The 19,101-nt window shown below is 51.1% G+C and overlaps 1 protein-coding gene across 1 annotated transcript in view; it reads right to left on the bottom strand.

Moving 5' to 3' along the window:
• Positions 1-6,296, bottom strand: part of WIPF1 (WAS/WASL interacting protein family member 1) — a 124,886-nt gene extending 118,590 nt beyond the window's left edge. Inside the window, exon 1 of the mRNA XM_062188063.1 lies at positions 6,160-6,296. The gene's annotated coding sequence lies outside the window, so the exon portion shown is untranslated. The remainder of the gene's footprint in view (positions 1-6,159) is intronic.
• Between the last annotated feature and the right edge of the window lie 12,805 nt (positions 6,297-19,101).

Consider the following 19,101-nt stretch of genomic DNA (forward strand, 5'->3'; position numbering starts at 1 on the left):
CACCAAATAAAGCAAGCAAAATGCAAACAGAATCCAAGCAGTACAATGTTAAGTATGTGAGTAGATGAGGTGGAGTGGAGGAAGGAGAAGGGGAGGAGGGTACTCAAATGTACTGAATTACTAGAAATGAAATTAGGTGTACAGTACATATATTTAAAGTGAGAACGTATTTCTCATGAGAATATATAAATGCAGACTTATACAAATACACATTTTTAAAGAAGTATGTATTATCTAAGTAACCAAAGTTAAAAAGGCATAAACTTTTACTGTAAGTTGTAATTGATTCCACGGGCCCAGGTAACTGTTTGGCTCTGAATTTTCCCTTTATTCACCATTTCTTTCCTGCTACAAACACCCCTTACCTGAGAGACCAGTTTATCACCCAAACACAAAGAGGTCCGTGGCAATCTGGGGCAGGCTATGTCCTTCAATTTTGCTGGAACATCTTTCTCAGGTTGTGCAGTCCTCCTGTGCGCAGGGGGCACAACCCATAGGTAAAAGAGCCCCAGCCCTCACTTCACATGGAACCAGACAACTTCTTAGGTTCTCCAGCAATGATTCCCACAAGAATTCAACAATTCCCACAATAACACAAAATTCCATTCCTTTATCATTAGAACCACTGTTTCTCAGTTTGGAAAATACACAAATAAATAGCATTTCAAGGGCTGGCACTGTGGCATAGCTGGTAAAGCCAGCACCTGCAGTGCTGGCATCCCATGTGGGCCCTGGTTAGAGTCCTGGCTGCTCCTCTTCCAATCCAGCTCTCCGCTCTGGCCTGAGAAAGTGGTAGAAGATGGCTCAAGTCCTTAGGCCCCTGCACCTGTGTGAGAGACCCAGAAGAAGTTCCTGGCTCCTGACTTTGGACCGGCACAGCTCTGGCCACTGAGGCCATCTGGGGAGTGAACCAATAGATGGAAGACCCCTCTGTCTCTGTCTCTCTCTCTCTCTGCCTCTGCCTCTCTGTAACTCTGCCTTTCAAATAAATAAATAAATAAATAAATCTTTTTAAAAAAAAATAGCATTTCAGGGCCAGCGCTGCAGCTCAATAGGCTAATTCTCTGCCTACCGCGCCGGCACACTGGGTACTAGTCCTGGTCGGGGCACCGGATTCTGTCCGGGTTGCTCCTCTTCCAGTCCAGCTCTCTGCTGTGGCCCAGGAGTGCAGTGGAGGATGGCCCAAGTGCTTGGGCCCTGCACCCGCAAGGGAGACCAGGAGAGGCACCTGGCTCCTGGCTTCGGATCAGCGCGGTGTGCCGGCCGCAGTGGCCACTGGGGGGTGAACCAACGGAAGGAAGACCTTTCTCTCTCTCTGTCTCTCTCTCTCACTGTCCACTCTGTCAAAAAAAAAAATAGCATTTCAAGTAAACTACGATACAAATAAGAGATCATATTATGCACAGCAATCCCAGTGAAGGAACCACTCTTACGATGCAGTTTGTTTCCCAGCATCTTCCAAAACCCAGATACTCTTGTGCAAAACAGAGATCTACTTTGCCTTTGCGGAAAATTCACTCATACAACTCTTACAGAATGGCAGGAATAAGCCACCATCTAACACGCATCAGCTGACAGCCTATTACACCAGAACCTACTATGCCAAGAGCATATAAAAATGAATTAAAAAAAAAAAAAAGCTTACAGTCTATTGAGAGAAGAGACACAAGTGACTGCAGTACCAGATAGAGTGGATTGAAGCCACAGGTGAAGCCCAAACCAGCGTCCATGGAACCTGACCAGGAGAGGGCGGAAGCAGAGAATGGGGAGGGAAACACAGACAGGGCTCTCCTTGAGGAGCATGCTCCTGCCACGTGAACCCCATCAAGGCCACCAACTAATGAAGCGCACAGACAACTGTGTCTCCTGTTTATTTTAGCTATATTCTTCTTCTTATTGAATATCAGCAAAGTCTACTTTGCTATAGGATTCAACATACAAATGAAGAAGAAGGGTGGCAGGGAGGGACGGAATGGCAATGCGAAGGTGACCGGATGACAATGGAAAAGCACAGTCTACCTGGAGCCAAACCTGAAAAGCAGGTGTAAGAAAGCTGACGCAGAAGCCAGGAGGAAAAGTGCTGTGTTTGGAACCCCACTGCCCCAGGTTTGCACGCCAGCTGTGTAACCTTGGGAAGTGCAGACTCAGGTTGTGTGAAGAGTAAATGAGTCAATGAAAGGGCACAGCAACCAGTCAAGGGAGAAAGGGAGGAAACAGGAAGGAAGGGAGAAGGAAGCCAGGAGCGATTTTTAAAAGTCTGGGCCAGGTCACAGAAATCTTTGAAGAATTTCACTCACTTAAATTAATATAATTGGGAGATGAAAAAAAGACATTGAGTTATCCTGGGAACAAGACTTATTAGAAGAGAAAAACATATTCAGAGTAAGCTATGCTAAAATGTCACAAAGCAACCAGTTCAGCGACATGACCCATGATTGTCAAAGCTACTAAGTAGCAAAAATTACAGGTAATTGTATCACCTGCTTAGATTCTTCTTTTATGAATATTAACAAAGTACTGTTTCTGCCTTTTCAACAAGCATTTGCCACCAACCAGCAGATCCTACAATGCTGAGCAGGGTTCCCTGAGCCCCAGTCACAAGAAGTAGCAGTGGAACCCCCAGCCGGGGGCTTGGGTGCTGTACCTGCCAGCAAAGCCAGCTGGCCTCAAGAAGAGAGTCTCATCCACTGGTCACTCCCACAGGATGATGGCCACTGTGTCACTGCCACAGCACGTTGATCTGGTATTTCCTGGGGTCAACCGGCCAGGAAAATGATGTGCCTTATCTCTGCCTAACTGCCCTTTACAAGTAAAGATAACCTCACAGATAGGGGATAGGCACCCCTTCTTCAGCAGACACCGTAGGCTGGCAGCCCCCCAGTACTAAGATTCTTCTCAATGAGATCTCTCCCTTGCAGGGCTGTTAAGAGAATACATGAGGGGCTGGCACTGTGGCAGCAGCTTAAGCTGCCGCCTGCAATGCCAGGATCCCAAGTAGGCACCTGGTTGGAGTTCCTGCTGCTCCACTCTCAAGTCCAGCTCCCTGCTAATGTGCCTGGGAAAGCAGCAGAAGATGGCCCAAGTGCCTGGGCCCCTGCTCCCCATGTGGGAAACCCAGATGAAGGTCCTGGCCTATCCCCAGTCAATGGCCTGGCCTATCCCCAGCCACTGTGGCCATCTGGGCAGTGAACAGTGAATGGGAGATCTCTCTCTCTCTTCTTCTCCTTTGTTCTCTCCCCCTCCTTCTCCCTCTATAACTCTATTTCAAATAAGTCTTTTAAAAAACACACAGAATATTTGAGATGACTGATATGAAACACTTGCCAAACTGCAGACAGTTAAGGGATTATTAGTATATGTCCTGTATTGTAGCTGTAATAGCAGCCCAAAGGTGCCAAGTAGCAGCAGTATCCCACTCCGCTGCTCTTGACGCACGCCCATGACCTCATCCAACCCTCGGAGGCAGAGGCTGTTGCTCTGATTTTAAAGGTAAGGAAACAGGACTTAGAGCTCTTGTTGGGCCGGAAGCAAGGTCTGTTTGACTTCCTGGCCCCCGCTCTCACCGCCAGGAGATCTGCCCTCACGCCGCAGCACATCCACACCACCTGGGTTGGGGGCTTCCAAGGAAACAGATGCCTGAGCTGCCCCAGGCTCCCAGAATCAAGCCCCAGTTAGCTTTCCGCAACTCCCCTGTACTGGTTAAAGCTTGTTAAATAGAACAGCACCACTCAACTACCAGAAGGTGTGAGGGGGTAGGGATACTCTGAGGAACGTTGAGCTTTGCTATTGAAAAGCCTACAAGAGACGGTTCATCACCGTAATATTATGGCCCTGACCGTAATAGCCACAGAATGAGGAACAGCTGCCTTGTGTCGGAGCTGGGCCACACCACCAGGCCAAACGAGGAAGCCCCACGTCTGCACAGGGAGGAGAAGCCTGAACCGCGGAACACAACGTGAACCAGCCGATTAATCTTCCCAGACCTGGCACGGAGCAAACACTTAGTAAATATTTACTAAATGGACAAAAGCACGAAAGACTGATTCTGCAGCTGGAAGTAATTCCACTCTTCTCAATTCCCTTTTCCATCTTACCCGTCACATTCCGCCTTGCATTCCTGCTGTCTGAACCACGCTCATCGCCAGCAGAAGGTAAGCGCTCAGGGGCCCTCCCCTTGGTGAGCTGGGGCTCTCCGTGTACCCCTAGCATACAGCATAGCTACAACCTCTAGCAGGGACCCTCAATGTTCAGGGAGCGTTTGGCCTGACTCCCATCCATGGGTCCTGGCTAGCACAAGGCACAAACAAGCCTACCCAGCCTTCAGGAACCACAGAGTAATTGCGGGCTGCTGGCAAACAGCAGCGGAGACCTCTGGTGGAAATCATTAGGAATCTGGTGGATCACATTAGGAGACCACAGCTCTGGGAGGTCGAACCCCAAGTATCAAACGCTTCAAAAAATGGAGGTTACAGCAACAAAAGGCACTTTTGTTTCGTTTTATTCTCCTAGTGTGTGTTGTGGAAGCTGCCTGTGTTCTTAAAATCACTACCAGTTGGGAACACCTGGATATACCAGGCAGCACACACAGCCAATACTGAATGAACACTGTCCACAATGGGGCTCCCTTCAGCTCATCACCACTCTGGGTCTTGGTGCGGTGGGGACCACACTGCCTTTGCTCTCCCACACCTCATTATCCATTCCACTTGACCCTCACAGGCTGTGAGGGAGGAACAGCAAAGGTTAGGATCCCACCACGGATCCAGCTGCAAGACACACCCAATGGCACCAGAAAGAGCTCAGCACACGGGAGACACTTAATTTGTGAAAAGGCACGGAAGTGAGGTCATTCTAAATCCCCCCAGTCTTAACTTGCCTACCCATCTCTTTGCTCTACGTCACACGACCTTACAGAGTGTGTCTGGGAGCCCAAGCCGCAGCGCGGGTCAGCGGGAGGACGAGAGGGTGTGGTTGATCAGTTTCAATCACACCTGCAGAACGGAGCGTGCAGCTTGCGCTCGGGGCTCCCAGTCGGAGCTGCGGATTTGCAGAGCACCTCCAGGGCCCTGAGGAAGTTAACGTGGTGGGGACGGGGGACAGGGAGAAGGCAGGGTGGTGAGCACTGCAGGGTGGGGAAAGACGAGCTGACAACCGGAGCGGGCTTTCTCGCTCCGGAAAGGCAGAAGGCGATTTACAACGTGAAGCTGAAAATGTCTCGGGGCTGCTTTATAAGTTACAGCGACGGGAGTTTTTGAGGCGGAACAAAGTATTTAGTGACTCAATGAAGCTACAGTGTTGTTCTGAAATCGCTTTGGGAAACTGGCGAAGAAAACCCAGCCAGGATGGGAATACGCGCCACCCGCCTGGGGTCTGGGGTTTAGCGGTGCGGCAGAGGGGGATCCAGGGAGGCTCCAAGGGGGCCGGGCTGGCGAGGGCGACCTAGGGCGCTTGGGGAGCCAGGGGCACCGGGGCGCGTTCCAGCGGGACGGCGCGGACCCCGCCCGGACCGGATCCTCACAGACACGCCCTTTGTTAATCTCGGTCCAAAGTCGAACCACCAGTTGAGGCTCTGGGTCAGCTGGTTCCCCTCACGCACTGGCAACTTGCTTCAAGCAGAAATGTGCGAGGAGAAAAAGGAAGGGAAGCCGTCCGGGGAGTTCCGAGAGGCCCCGGGAGACGCGCGCTGGCGGGGACCGGCGGTGCCTCTCCCGGCGTGCGCCGCCCTGCGGGGAGGTTGGCGGGGAAGCGGCGCGCCTGCTGCAGCCGCGAGGATGGCCGCGGCCCGGGGGATGCCCGAAAGACCCTCTCTGCCCGCGCCTGGGGGACGCAGATGCGATCCCCGCGAGGCGGACTGCGGCGGCAGCAGGTCCCTAGCTCCAGGGGCTGGCCCCGGGTCCGCGGAGCCCGGTGGCGCGCCCAGCCCCGGAGCGCCGGCGTCCCGCGCTCCGCCCGTCCGCGGCCCCTTGCTCCCCGGGACGCCGGTCCCGCCCTGAATCGCGCTCCTCCGGGGCCCCGCGCCCGCACCCACGGCCCGCAGGGGACCGGGCTCGACGTCGCCGGCGGCCCCACCCGCGGCTCCCGTGTGCCGAGAGGTGCCGTCGAGCCCGGGCCTCGCGGCGTGCCCCGACACGCCAGGTCTCGTCCCCGCGCGTCCCTTACCGCGCAGCGGCTCCCGGCGGCTCCAGGGCCCCGTGGCGCGCCGGGCATTTTTTCTGGGAAACTTCTCCCTGGGTCCGGGCGGGCAGGAAAAGCGATCGGCGCCGGGAGGCCGCGACCATCCGGGAACTTGGCCGGGATGTAAGCCCTCCCCCTCGGCTCGCGTCCCCCGCCGCCGGCCCTGCGCCCGCCCCCGCGCGCCGCGCCCTCCCCTCGGGCTGCGAGTTCGCGTGCTCCCGGCTGCACCCCGAGGAGCGGGACCTGGAGGGGGCGTCCCGCTTCCCCTGCTGGGGCACAGCCTCTGCCTCCTGTTCTCCAAGAACAGATGCCTTAAATCCAAGTTCATTTTGCAGACGGAGCGCAGCTCGCAGAGGCCCTGCCTGCATCCGCTGTCGCCGGGAGAGGCGTGGGGGGTGTGGGCGCGCTGCCCGTGGAGATGCGGTGCTGGTCCGCTGCCCACACCTCGGAGGAGACGGGTGCGCAGCAACGGGGCTCCCTAGTCCCGCTGGGAGACTCCGGCCCACGGTGCAGGCCGACGCCCCCAGGGCCAGCTGTACTGACCTCCGGGCATTTGAAAATGAGGAGGACAAGTAGCTCTGGTGGGTGTCGTAACCACTGAGCCGTACTGCTCGCACCCCACGGCCACGCGTCCTGTGAGTGCAGGCGGGGAGGCCGGGATGGAGGTGCTGCGGAACCAAGGCCCTAGGCTCTCTCTGCTCCTGCACCGTTCGCTGGTGCAGGCTTGTGCTGTGACATGCTAGTCACGGGTAACTCTTCTGGGAAAGACATTTAGTGTAAAGTGGGTCAGCTGTTACCGTTGGAGACTTTCTGTCCCTAAGGAAATCCATTTGTATATATTTGCTTTAAAATTTTAATTAAAAATTTTTATAAGATTTATGTATTGGGGCCGACGTTGTGGCGAGTACCCCGCATCCCATATGGGTGCGGGTTCTGATCCTGCTCCCTGCTGGTGTCCTGGGAAAAGCAATGGGAGGATGGCCCGAGTGCTCAGCCCCTGCACCCATGTGGAAGACCCAGGTGGAGCTCCTGCATGCCGTTGACACCATCTGGGGACTGAACCAGCAGATGGAAGATATCTTTCTCTCTCCGTCTCTGTGTTACCTCTGACTTTCAAAGTAAATAAATCTTTTTTAAAAAATTTATTTGAAAGGGAGAGCAACAAAGAGACAGATCTTCCATTTGCTGGTTCACTCCCCAAAGAGCAGCCACAACCAGGGCTGGGTCACTGGAAGCCAACATAGGGTCTCCCATGTGGCTGTGGGGGCCCAAGAACTCAGGTCAACTTTAGGGCTTTCCCTGGGCACATTAGCAACAGGCTGCTGGAAGTGGAACAATTGAAATCAGAACCTATGCTCATATAGGATGGGGCATTATAGGCAGCAGCTTAACCCCACCCGGCCCCAAGCTGGCCCTTCCTTCGTTCTTTTAAGAATTTCTAGTTTTTCCCTGCACATTGTATCCTAGTTCAACCAAATCCTTTGTTACTGGACATTTATGTTACTTTTAGTTATTCACCTCTTAAAAATATACAACAAACATGCTCTTAAATGCCCATGTATCTATTCCTAACTAATAAAAGTTAGTATTCTAACTTACAGCAGTAACATCTAGTTAAGTAGGAGTACAAGATGGAAGGGCTTTTATATTTTGAGAGGTACTGCCCAACTGCTCTCCAGAATGTTAGTGACAATTTACTTACAATAGCATTGTATAGGACCTGAAATACCTCGTTCTTGTAAACAAAGCCTCTTCATCATTTCTTTTACCAGGAAGCTGCATGGGCAATGGTGAAGTATTTGGGCTCTTGGTTAAGTTGTCTCTTAAATTTGTTGGCTCTTGGATTTCCAGACACTGTGACCTGGAACAGGTAGCTAAGCCCTGGTTTCTGCATCTTTAAAATGAAGATAGTCCTCTTGTATTAGTTGTCTATTGCCATGCAAAAAAATTACCCTCAAAATTCAGTGGTTCAAAACAGCACAGGTTCCTTATCTCGTGATTTCGGTGGGCTCAGGCTCTGGGAATAGCTTAGCTGGGTGGTTCTGGCTCACGACCTCTCCTAAGACTGCGGTCTTCTCAAGGTGTGATGGAGGAGGCTCTCTTTCAGGGTCACTCAGTGGCTGTTGGCTGGAGACCTCGAGGCCTTGCCATGACTCAACGGGGCAGCCCACAGCGTAGCACCTACTCTTCCTCGGAGTGGGCAAGAGGGGTACCATAGATGGCATCTTCAGTCTTCTACTGACCTTGAAAGTGACATCTTGTCACTGTGCTGTGTTCTGCGCCTTGGATGCAAGTCACTCAATCCAGCCCACGTGTGGGGTGAGGGTGTTAAGCAGGATGTGTGTGTCAATAGGCACAGGTTGCTGGGGTCCTCTTACAGACTTCCCACCATGCTCCTGCTGATCAGGGTGCAGGGCTGCCCTGAGTTAATGTGTGTGAAATAACACAGGGGCACTTCAAACAGTCCATGGGAAATGGAGTTAAAAGATAATTTTGTTTTGATGCTTAAACTTCTAATCCATGCAGCAGGGGTCTCTCTCTCTCTCTCTTTTTTTTTTTTTTTTTTCTTTTTTGACAGGCAGAGTGGACAGTGAGAGAGAGAGACAAAGAGAAAGGTCTTCCTTTGCTGTTGGTTCACCCTCCAATGGCTGCCGCGGCCGGCGCACTGCGCTGATCCAAAGGCAGGAGCCAGGTACTTCTCCTGGTCTCCCATGGGGTGCAGGGCCCAAGGACTTGGGCCATCCTCCACTGCACTCCAAGGCAGGGGTCTTTTAAAAAGTCCATAAACAGGGCCAACATTGTGGCATAGCAGGTAAAGTCGCCACCTGTGACACCCGCATCCTATCTGGTCTTCTGATCCAGCTCCCTGCTAATGGCCTAGGAAAAGCAGCAGAAGGTGGCCTAAGTGTTTGGGCCTCTGCCATCTGTATGCGAGGCCTGGAAGAAGCTCCTGGGCTTGGCCTGGCCCAGCTCTGGCCATTGCGGCCATCTAGAGAGTAAACCAGCAAATAGAAGATCTCCCCCTCTGCCCCTGTAACTCTTTCAAATAAATAAGAAATAACTCTTTTTTTTTTTTTAAAGTCTGTGAAGAATGTGTGCTATTAAACTATGTATGGATTTTGAAGTTATTTTGCACCAAAATAAACATCTTTTTTTCTTTTTAGATTTATTTATTTGAAAGAGTTACACAGAGAGAGAAAGAAAGGCAGAGAGAGAGAGAGGTCTTCCATCACTGGTTCACTCCCCAGTGGGCTGCAATGGCCGGAGCTGTGCCAACCCGAAGCCAGGAGCCAGGAGCTTCTTCCAAGTCTCCCATGCAGGTGCAGGAGCCCAAGGACCTGGGCCATCTTCTACTGCTTTCCCAGGCCATAGCAGAGAGCTGGATAGGAAGTGGAGCAGCCAGGTCTTGAACCAGCACTCATATGGGATGTTGGCACTGCAGGCAGCAGCTTTACCTGCTAAGCCACAGCGCCGGCCCCAATGAACATCCTTTAATTTCATTTTTCCATGAACTTTTTGAAGTATCTTGTATGCATGGTATCTGACTTTAGTAAGCATTCAAGAAAGGTTCATTCTTCTTCTTATTGCTATTGTTGTAGCTACTGTTACCACCACAGTCATCGTCATCATCCATTCCTCGTGCTTGTTTTCCTGTTTCACTCAGTATCACATTAAGAACCAAAGAACATGGGTGGGTGTTTGGTGCAGTGGTTAAGACGCCCACATTGCATACCACAGTTCGTGGGTTGAGTTCTGGCTCCATTTCTGAATTCAGCTTCCTGCTAACGTGCACCTTGGGAGTCGGGAGGTGATGAATCAATATTTGGGTCCCTGCTCCCCATGTGGGAGTCCCACACGGAGTTCCAGGCTTCTGGCTTTGGACTGGCCTAGAGCTGGCTGTTGCAGGCATTGGGGGAGTGAGCCAGTACGTGAGATATCTCTTTGTCTCTTTCAATGTCTCCATTTCAAATAAAATAAAAATAAATTTTAAAATAACTTAAGAACCAAAGAATGGCATTTAAAGCCAAGTCGCTTTTGGATTGTGAAATAGGCAGCTCCCACCAGGACACAGAAACCTTCTCAAATGAAGGTTTCTTAAATGATCCAGGGAAGTGTTGAAGTCTGTTTTATATGAGTGTAGCTATTCCTGATCATTTATTTCCATTTTCCTGGTATATCTTTTTCCAGCCCTTCAGTTTTAGTCTGTGTGTATCTTTACTTATGAAGTGAGTTTCTTGTTTTGTTTGTTTTTATTCATTCAGCCAAACTGTATCTCTTGACTGGGGAATGTAATCCATTTATTTTCAGCATTGATAGATAAGAACCAACAGGTGTCATTTTGTTGATGGGTTGCTGGTTGGGTCTGCTCCGTTAGTGAATCTGGCGATGTCATGTGCTTTCATGATGTTTACTTCTAATGTAGGACTCCCTTCAGGATTTCTTGTAAGGATGGTCTGGTGGTAAATTCTCCTTGCTTATCTGGGAAATACTTATCTGGGAAATACACTTCTAAAGGACAGATTCACTGGATATAATATTTTTGATTGCAAGTTTTTTCCTTTTAAAACCTTGTATAGGGGCTGGTGTTGTAGTGTAGCGGGTAAAGCTGCCACCTGAAAAGCCAGCATCTTGCATGAGTCCTGGCTACTCCACTTCTGATCCAGCTCTCTGCTAACGGCCTGGGATGGCAGCAGAGGATAACCCAAGTGCCTGGGCCCCTGCCACCCATGTGGGAGAACTGGATGAAGCTCCTGGCTTTGGCTTTGCTGGGTCAGGCTATTGTGGACTTTTGGATAATGAACTAGTAGATGGAAGGTCTCTCTCTCTCTCTCTCTCTCTGTCTCTCTCTGTCTCTCTCTCTCTCTCTCTCTCTCTCTGTCTCTCTCTGTCTCTCTCTCTCTCTCTCTCTCTCTCTCCTTATTTGTAATGTCATCTTTCAAAATAAATAAATCTTTAAAATAAAACCTTAAATATATTATCCTACTCTCTTCTGGCCTGTACGGTTTCTGCTGTTAGTCTGCTTTTCTTTTATCTGTACCTTAACACTTTTCTTTTATTCTCTTTAGGATTCTTACCTTGTCCTTAACTTCTGACAGTCTGACTACAGTATTCTTTGGAGAAGGCCTTTTTAGGTTGAGTCTGGTTGGGGTCCTTTGAGCTTCCTGTGACTGGATGTCCGTCTCTCTCTCTCTTTTTTTTAAAGATTTATTTTATTTATTTGAAAGTTGGAGTTACACAGAGAAAGAGAGGCAGAGAGAGAGAAAGAGAGGTCTTCCATCCTCTGGCCCAATGGGCTGTGATGGCTGGAGCTGTGCCAATCCAAAGCTAGGAGCCAGGAGCTTCTTCTGGGTCTCCCACATGGGTACAGGGGCCCAAGGACTTTGGCCATCTTCTACTTATTTCTCAGGCCATAGCAGAGAGCTGGATCGGAAGTGGAGCAGCCGGGACTGGAACCGGCACCCATATGGGATGCCGGCACTGCAGGAGGTGGCATTACCCACTATGCCACAGTGTCGTTCCCAGGCACAGTCTTTACAGACCAGCCTCCTTGGCCTGGAGTGGGGTGGAGAATGGGGTCGTGGACTGGGGTGGGGGTGGGGGTGATTGGAACCTGTCCAGCACTACTGGGAACTTTCCTGGGTTCATGACACCCATGCTCTGTTCCTTCCTGTAAAAGAGGAACTGAAAAGCAGTTAATCCTGTTTCCAGGCTAGTGATCAGAGGGTGGTACCAGAGAGCACAGTTACAGAGGTGTTTGATCCAATCATGTGTCTACGGTGCGCTGCAGGAATTTGCACCGGGGCCGCTGAGCAAGGGCGAACCATGTTGATGCAGAGCTGGCAGCCTGGTCCGGGGCACGAGGGGTCTTCTGACAGGTCCCGGAAGAGGTGTGTGACCTTCGAATGGCATTTTTCCAAGAGCTTTCTGAAGTATCCTTGGAAAGGCCCCAGGAAGCTCATGCAGGCTTTTACCTGGGGAATGGGTGTGATCACAAGGAAGGCACATGTCCTCGCAACCCCTGATGATCCAGCCAGCTATCTCTGACTGATGATTCACTGGTCGGGAACCAAGGCCCTGAAGGCCCTCGGGGCTGCCACAGGCAGGGTGTTTCCAAACACCCTCCTCCACCCACAAGCACCCCGGGGCCTATTTAGGTGAGAGGGGGGGCCTATTTAGGTGAGAGGGGGCAGCACAGCTGAGGAGGGCCTGCAGAGATTGGATTTCTGTACAATGACCAAAAAATGGGTGGGCTCATAGTGAAAGGGGGAGGGGGTGTTAACTGTTATCCTAGGTTCTTGCCAAACACAAAGATAAGAATTTTTAGTGCTGACATAAATAGGATGAATTTCATTCAAAAGATGAGAAAGCGCACACACACACACACACTCTTGAGCATGGGTTGCCCCACATAGAGAGGTACCATCATGGGTTGGCAGTGGACCCAGGAGGAGAAAGGGGTGGGGGAGGGGAAGCAGGGGGAGCACCCCAGCACCACCTCCACTCATGGTCTCCTGTGGAAGAGAGAGCTTCCCCCAGTTGTTGGCCTCTTTTATGAAGTCAGAGGGCAGTGCCTCTACAGACAGGAGGCCACCTGGGAGTTTTATGATACCTCCAAGAAGTTCCCCGTGGATCTTAATGTATTTTCATGGTGCCTTCCACCCATGTCCTGGATGAAATAGAAGAATACCTAGAAAGGGGGTGTTTTGACTGACAAGTATGAGGGTGGGATTAGAGGGTTCAGGGTTGTGACTGGCAGGCACGTCCAGCACAGCGGACCCTGGGCTAGCAGCCTGGCTATCCCAGATAGACAGGCCTCGGGGTGGGCCTTTCCCCTCCTCATCTCTACATCCACAGGGAGTCCCCTTGGGGATCTGAGTGCTTTTGTAGAGTTTTTCCATGTGTCCAGCCTACGGGGGTGGAGGACACTAGAAGGGTTAGGGTAGGTTGCCTTATTAACTAATTTATTGATTATGATAGCTGATAGATTTTTTTAACTGCTTTGTGAAGATGCTATTCCAATATGAGTGACCTGGAGACAACCATTTAAAAGGTGACAAAAGCACTTGCTAAAATATCTGAAGAGTATTTTTAAGAGTCAGGAATAATAGGAAACAAGGGGGCAGGGTGATATAAGAGTATAAAAGAGACGTAAATGGAAGACCGTCAATCAAGTGACCTGGATGGCCTCATCCTCAGGTCCATGACTGAAGTATTAACAGATCCCCTATTGTGAACACTGAGAAAAGAAAAAAAATTAAAATCCATAAATGAAAAAAACACCAGAAAAACCTTCCCTGCCACACTACCTGTTGCAACGTAAGTGCACACACAGGACTGGTACCTCTTAGCAAACACTGTGGTTTATTTTGGTTCTGACTCTCAACAGTCCCAGGGTGGAATGTCCCTTGTCCTGCTGCTTCCTCGTGGGATTTTTTTTTTCCTCTTCTCATTCCCAGGACTTATTTCCAGCTCAGGGAAAGCACTAGAAGATCATTCCGTGTTCTTTTATGATGTGATAAGTTGGGCATGGCCACAAATGGAAAAAATGGAAATCCCACAAAAACAAAGTAGATTGTACTCATGGGCCCTCAAAACAGAGGGGACTGCGTGGCCCATGGGACCATGTGGGAGGGCATGGGAGGGTGTGATCCAATGCAGGGCGGGAGGCAAAAGTGGCAGGAGGAGGGGAGAGTTACATGGAGAAGCAAGGCTGGGTAGGGGGAACAGTTGGGGTTGGCTGGTTTGACGAGTTCTGGAGGACTCTAAGCTCTCAGCGTGGTCCATGGTCCGTGGTCCCTGGAGCCTGGTCCTTGCCGTGGTGGGGGGTAAAGGCAGAGGAGTATTACCCCCTGGGTGTGTGGTTCAGATGGAGGAGGCCTGGCTCTGGATTGGTTAGTTTTAGTTCGCATAGCAAAGGCCTGCTCCTGGCTGAGCCCTCTGCTCTGTCTGGGAATTGGTTAATCCCAGGGGACACAGTCTTTTCCCCAGCCAGAAAGATAATGTTGTTCTTTTGAGAGGGCAGAGACAGAAGACAAGGAGAAAGAGTGAGCCCCTATCCACTGGCTCACTCTCCAAATGTCTACATTGGCTAAGGCTGGGCCAGGGCCAGAGCCAGAATCTGGGAACTCAATCGAGTCTCCCACGTGGATGGCAGGAACCCGCTAACCTGAGTCATCACCTGCTGCCTCCCTTAGCAGGGAGCTGCAGTCAGGAACTGTATCAAACCCAGGTATTTCAAGGTGGGACACAGGCATCTTTACCACCGGGCAATGCCTCTCCCTCAAAGTTTTGTAAGCTCTGCAGGCATCAGAATTTATAGAAAACAAGAATTGTAAACAATACAGAGATAGACAGGAGGTTGTCCTCAGGGGCCAGCTAAGAAGAAAGAATGGATGCTCTGGGCCTCAAACAACCCTTGAAGAATTATGATGTGTTTGAGAGCAAGAGAGAGCTAGAGGAGCCAGCACTGTGCCGCAGCAGGTTAAAGCCACAGCCTGCAGTGCCAGCAGCCCATAGGGGCACCAGTTCAAGTCCCAGCTGCTCCTCTTCTGATTGAGCTCTCTGCTGGCAGCCTGAGAAAGCAGTGAAAGTTGGCCCAAGTCCTTGGGCCCTTGCACCCACATGGGAGACCTGGAAGAAACTCCTGGCTCTTGGCTTCAGATTAGCTCGGCTCCAGCCATTGCGGCCATTTGGGAAGTGAACCAGCGGATGGAAGACCTCTCTCTCTCTGTCTTTCCTTCCCTCTCTGCACTCTGCCTTTCAAATAAATAGAGAGAGAGAGAGAGAGAGAGAGAGAGCGAGCGCGAGCAAGAGAGGGACAGAATTCCCATGTACTGGTTCATTCCCCAAATACCCACAACTGCCAGGGCTAGGTAAGGCCAATGCCAGGAGCCAGGAACTCCAACCAGGTGTCCAGGGGAAGCAGAGGCTGACATAAAGAGGGTATTAGCAATGATGGCTTTCCCAGGCCATAGCAGAGAGCTGGATTGGAAGTGGAGCAGCCGGGACTCAAACCAGTGCCCATATGGGATGCCAGCACTGTAGGCGGCGGCTTTGCCCAATATGCCACAGTGCTGGCCCCAGAAAGCTTAATTGAAGATAAAAAGGCAGCTGAGCACCTGAAAGGCAAGTTGGCCTCGAGCCTGCTGCTTGAGAGGCTGCCTCTGGACCAGCGGATGGGCACCAGCGGGAGCTCATTAGAAATGCACAGTCTTGGGTGCAGCCAGGGAAGCTACCGCTTGTGACGCTGGCATCCCCGGTCCGAGCTCTGAGTCAAGTCTCACCGCTTCGCTCCTCACACAGGGCATCCACACTGTGACCACAACTTGGCCTTTTGGCTAAGATAAAGCCAAGTCCTGGCTGCTCTGCTAAGTTCCAGCTCCCTGCTAATGTGCTCAGGAAAGCAACAGAAGACAGCCCAAGTGCTTGGGCCCCTGTACCCGTGTGGGAGACCTGCATGGAGCTCCAGGCCCCTGACTTTGGCCTGGCCCAGCCCTGGTCTCTAAAGTCATCTGGGGAATGAACCAGCAGATGGAAAAATCTTTCCCTCTTCCTATAAAATAAATCTTAAGGAGATTTATTTATTTATTTATTTAAAAGTCAGAGTTACAGAGAGAGAGAGAGGGAGAGACAGGTCTTCCATATGCTGGGTCATTCCCCAAATGACCAAAACAGTGAGGGCTATGCCAGGCTGAAGCCAAGAGCCCGGAGCTTCTTTCAGGCCTTCCACATGGGTGCAGGGGCCCAAATACTCGGACCATCTTCTGCCTTCCCAGGTGCATTTGCAGGGAGCTGGATTGGAAGTGCAGCATCTGGGACTGGAGCTGAATTGGAAATGGAGCAGCCGAGACTCAAACCAGTGCTCATATGGGATGCTAGTGGCAGCTTAACCAGCTATAACACAGCACCAGTTCCAATAAATAAATATTAAAAGAAATGCAGAGTCCCCAGGCCTTCTGAGTCTGAGCCTGCAACTCAACAAGGTCCCCAGCTGACGATAAGCATCCTGAAGTGGAGCAAGTGCTTTTGGCCATCATGGTGACCCGAGCTAATAACAGTGTATATTGGCTGACAGGGTAGATTTAAAGTGTACACATCACACACAGGTACACTCTCCCACACACATACATAGCCAAGTATGTGAGGTAATGCATTAGCCATGCCACAATGTGTACATAATCAAGACATCATGCTGTATAGCCTAAATATATATAACTTTTACCTGTCAATTTAAGAAAATGCTGACAAAGAAACCCTGCTGTACCTACCACCCATGTGCACCCTGGGAGACAGCAGGTGATGGCTCAGGACATGGGCCCCTTGCACACACTTTCCAGACCTGAATGGAGTTCCAGCCTCCTGTCTTCTTCCTGGCCTACCCCCAGCCGTTAGGGGCATTTAGAAGGTCAAGAGAGGATGGAAGATCTCTCTCTATCTACCTCTCTGCCTTTTAAATGAAATGAAAATAAGCAAGTAAATAAGTAACAGTTTTAAATTTCTTGGGACAGCAGGATTGAAAGTCTACCTTGGTGTAAACATGTTTGAAATGTTTGCACACAAAGGGTCTTCAAAATGTCCACGGAAAATGTGATTAGGAAAAAACACTGCATGGGCTTCAGCTTTTTTGCATCAAAATAAACTTGCCTTTTTAAAAAAATTAAAAATTTATTTTCATTTTACTAGAGAGAGTGCTTCTATCCACTGGTTCACTCCCCAAATGGCCACAACAGCCAGGGCTGAAGAGATTTGAAGCTGGGAACCTGGAACTCCATCCAGGTGTCCCACATGGATAGCAGGAGCCCAAACATTTGGGCCATCTTCCACTGCTTTCCTAGGTGTATTAGCACGGAGCTGGACTGGAAGTGGTGCAGCCAAGACTTGAACTTATATGGGATGACAGCATCACAGATAGCAGCTTAATGCACTGTGCCACAACCCTGGCCCCTCCTAAACTTTTAATTCGATTTTTCCCATGAATTTTTGAAGCCCCCTCATAAATGCAAAGTGCTGAGGATGAAAAGTAATCCCATGCCTGTTGTCTGGGCGCCCCAGCCCTGGTCTTGGCCACCCTGGGGCCGTAATTCATTAGGAGTCAGATGGCCAGCATCACACCCGGGCTTGCTCACCTGGGGCAAGGTGTGGCTGCAACCTAGGCTGTCACCTAACTGTCTCAGGTCCCAGTTTCCCACATGCAAAAGTTAGAACAATGGCAGTGCAGTGCCTAGCTCTAGGGGATGCTGAAACCCTGAGTGAGGTGTGGGCCAAGCCTCCTGCAGCCCAACAGCAGGTGCAGGAACTCTCTGGGGCTAGAACCAGGAAGGACAGGAGCCAAAGCCTTTGAGGCAGAGGAAGGAGAGGAGGAGGCCAGCTGACCTCCTCCCAGCTTATTCACCTGGGTTCCCTGTGACAGCCCAAGTCCCAGGAGGGACTCGGTCCCAGTCAAGTTTGTGCAGTGTCTACATTTTGCTCGGCACACTGCAGGTGAATATTCAGAGTACCGTAAATAAATGTTAGAAGGATGCTGGGGTTGTGGAGATGATCACCAGAGGGGAGAGCCTTCCCACCCTCTGTCTTTACAGCTGCCGTACTGCACGGTTAGGATTTCAAGGATGGTGCTATGCTGGTCCCATCGTGTTGTCACCACCAGCACCCTATCTTCATGGTTCTTCTTGCTGAGCCCACTGTCCCAAGAAGCATGCTTTAAAAAATTTTAATGTATTTGTTTCCATTTTATTTGAAAGAGGAAGTGAGAGAGATTGATCTTCCAACCAATGGTTCACTCTTCACATGCCTGCAGCAGGAGGACTGGGAGCCTGGACCTCCATCCAGGTCTCCGTCTCCCATGCAGGTGGCAGAGACTCAAGTATTTGAGCCGTCACCTGCTGCCTCCCAGGCTGGGCGTTAGCAGGAAGCGTCTGGAGCAGAGTCGGGACACAGCCCAGGTCCTCTGACAGAGGGTGCAGGCATCCCAAGCAACGACTCTAACTGTTGAGTCACACATCCGCCCCAAGAAGCCAGGTTATAAAGGTAAAATCTGGTTACAGTTAACGTTACCAAAAGGATTGGCTTCCAGAAACAAACTGTGGCTTTGCCTTGTGTGTGTGTTTGCTTACCCCTACAGTAGTCGATGGGTTATTTTGGAGCTGGCCTTGGGAGAAGGGGAGGTGGGCCCAGCTGAGGCGAGGGAGGAAGAGGGTTGCTGAGGACAGAAGACCCCCTTAGACCCTCTACAGCCTGGAAGATCAGGGACAGAAGACTCCTTGGGAGAAAGGTGGAGAGGAGGGGGTGAGCTACACATTTGCCATGCCCTGAGTGGGAGGATGTCACTGGTGACTGGTACTAGGCTGGGGTGCTCGCCGTCACAAACCTGACCCTGACAGCATGAGTGGGTGCCCGGCCTGGGCAGAGGCTGCTGGGCAGGTGCTCTGGCAAGATGGACAGGCCTTCTGCCGTCCTGCTCCTTTTCTCACCCAGGGGTGATCCAGAGCTGCTGTACAACACCCCCAAAGCCGGTTGGAGGAATTGCTGTCAAACCCCTACACTGAGTCTGCTTGCCCACTGCACTGCAAGATAGGCACTGACACTGGGGCGGTGGAAGAAAGTCAGTTTATTTGCAAAGTGCAGAGTGAGGAGTCTCAATCCCCAGGCTCCCTGGGGGCTAAGGGCAGTAAATATTAAAAAGTGGGGACTCAGGGGCTGGCGCTGTGGCATAGCAGGTAAAGCTGCCGCCTGTAGTGCTGGCATATGGGCATATGGGCACCGGTTCAAGTCCCGGCTGCTCCACTCCCGATCCAGCTCTCTGCTATAGCCTGGGAAAGCAGTAGAAGATGGCCCAAGTCCTTGGGCACCTGTGCCCACATGGGAGACCTGGAAGAAGCTCCAGGCTCATGGCTTTGGATGGATGCAGCTCTGGCAATTGGGGCCAAT

This window comes from Lepus europaeus, chromosome 1 (assembly GCF_033115175.1).
Source record: "Lepus europaeus isolate LE1 chromosome 1, mLepTim1.pri, whole genome shotgun sequence".
NCBI lineage: Eukaryota > Metazoa > Chordata > Mammalia > Lagomorpha > Leporidae > Lepus > Lepus europaeus.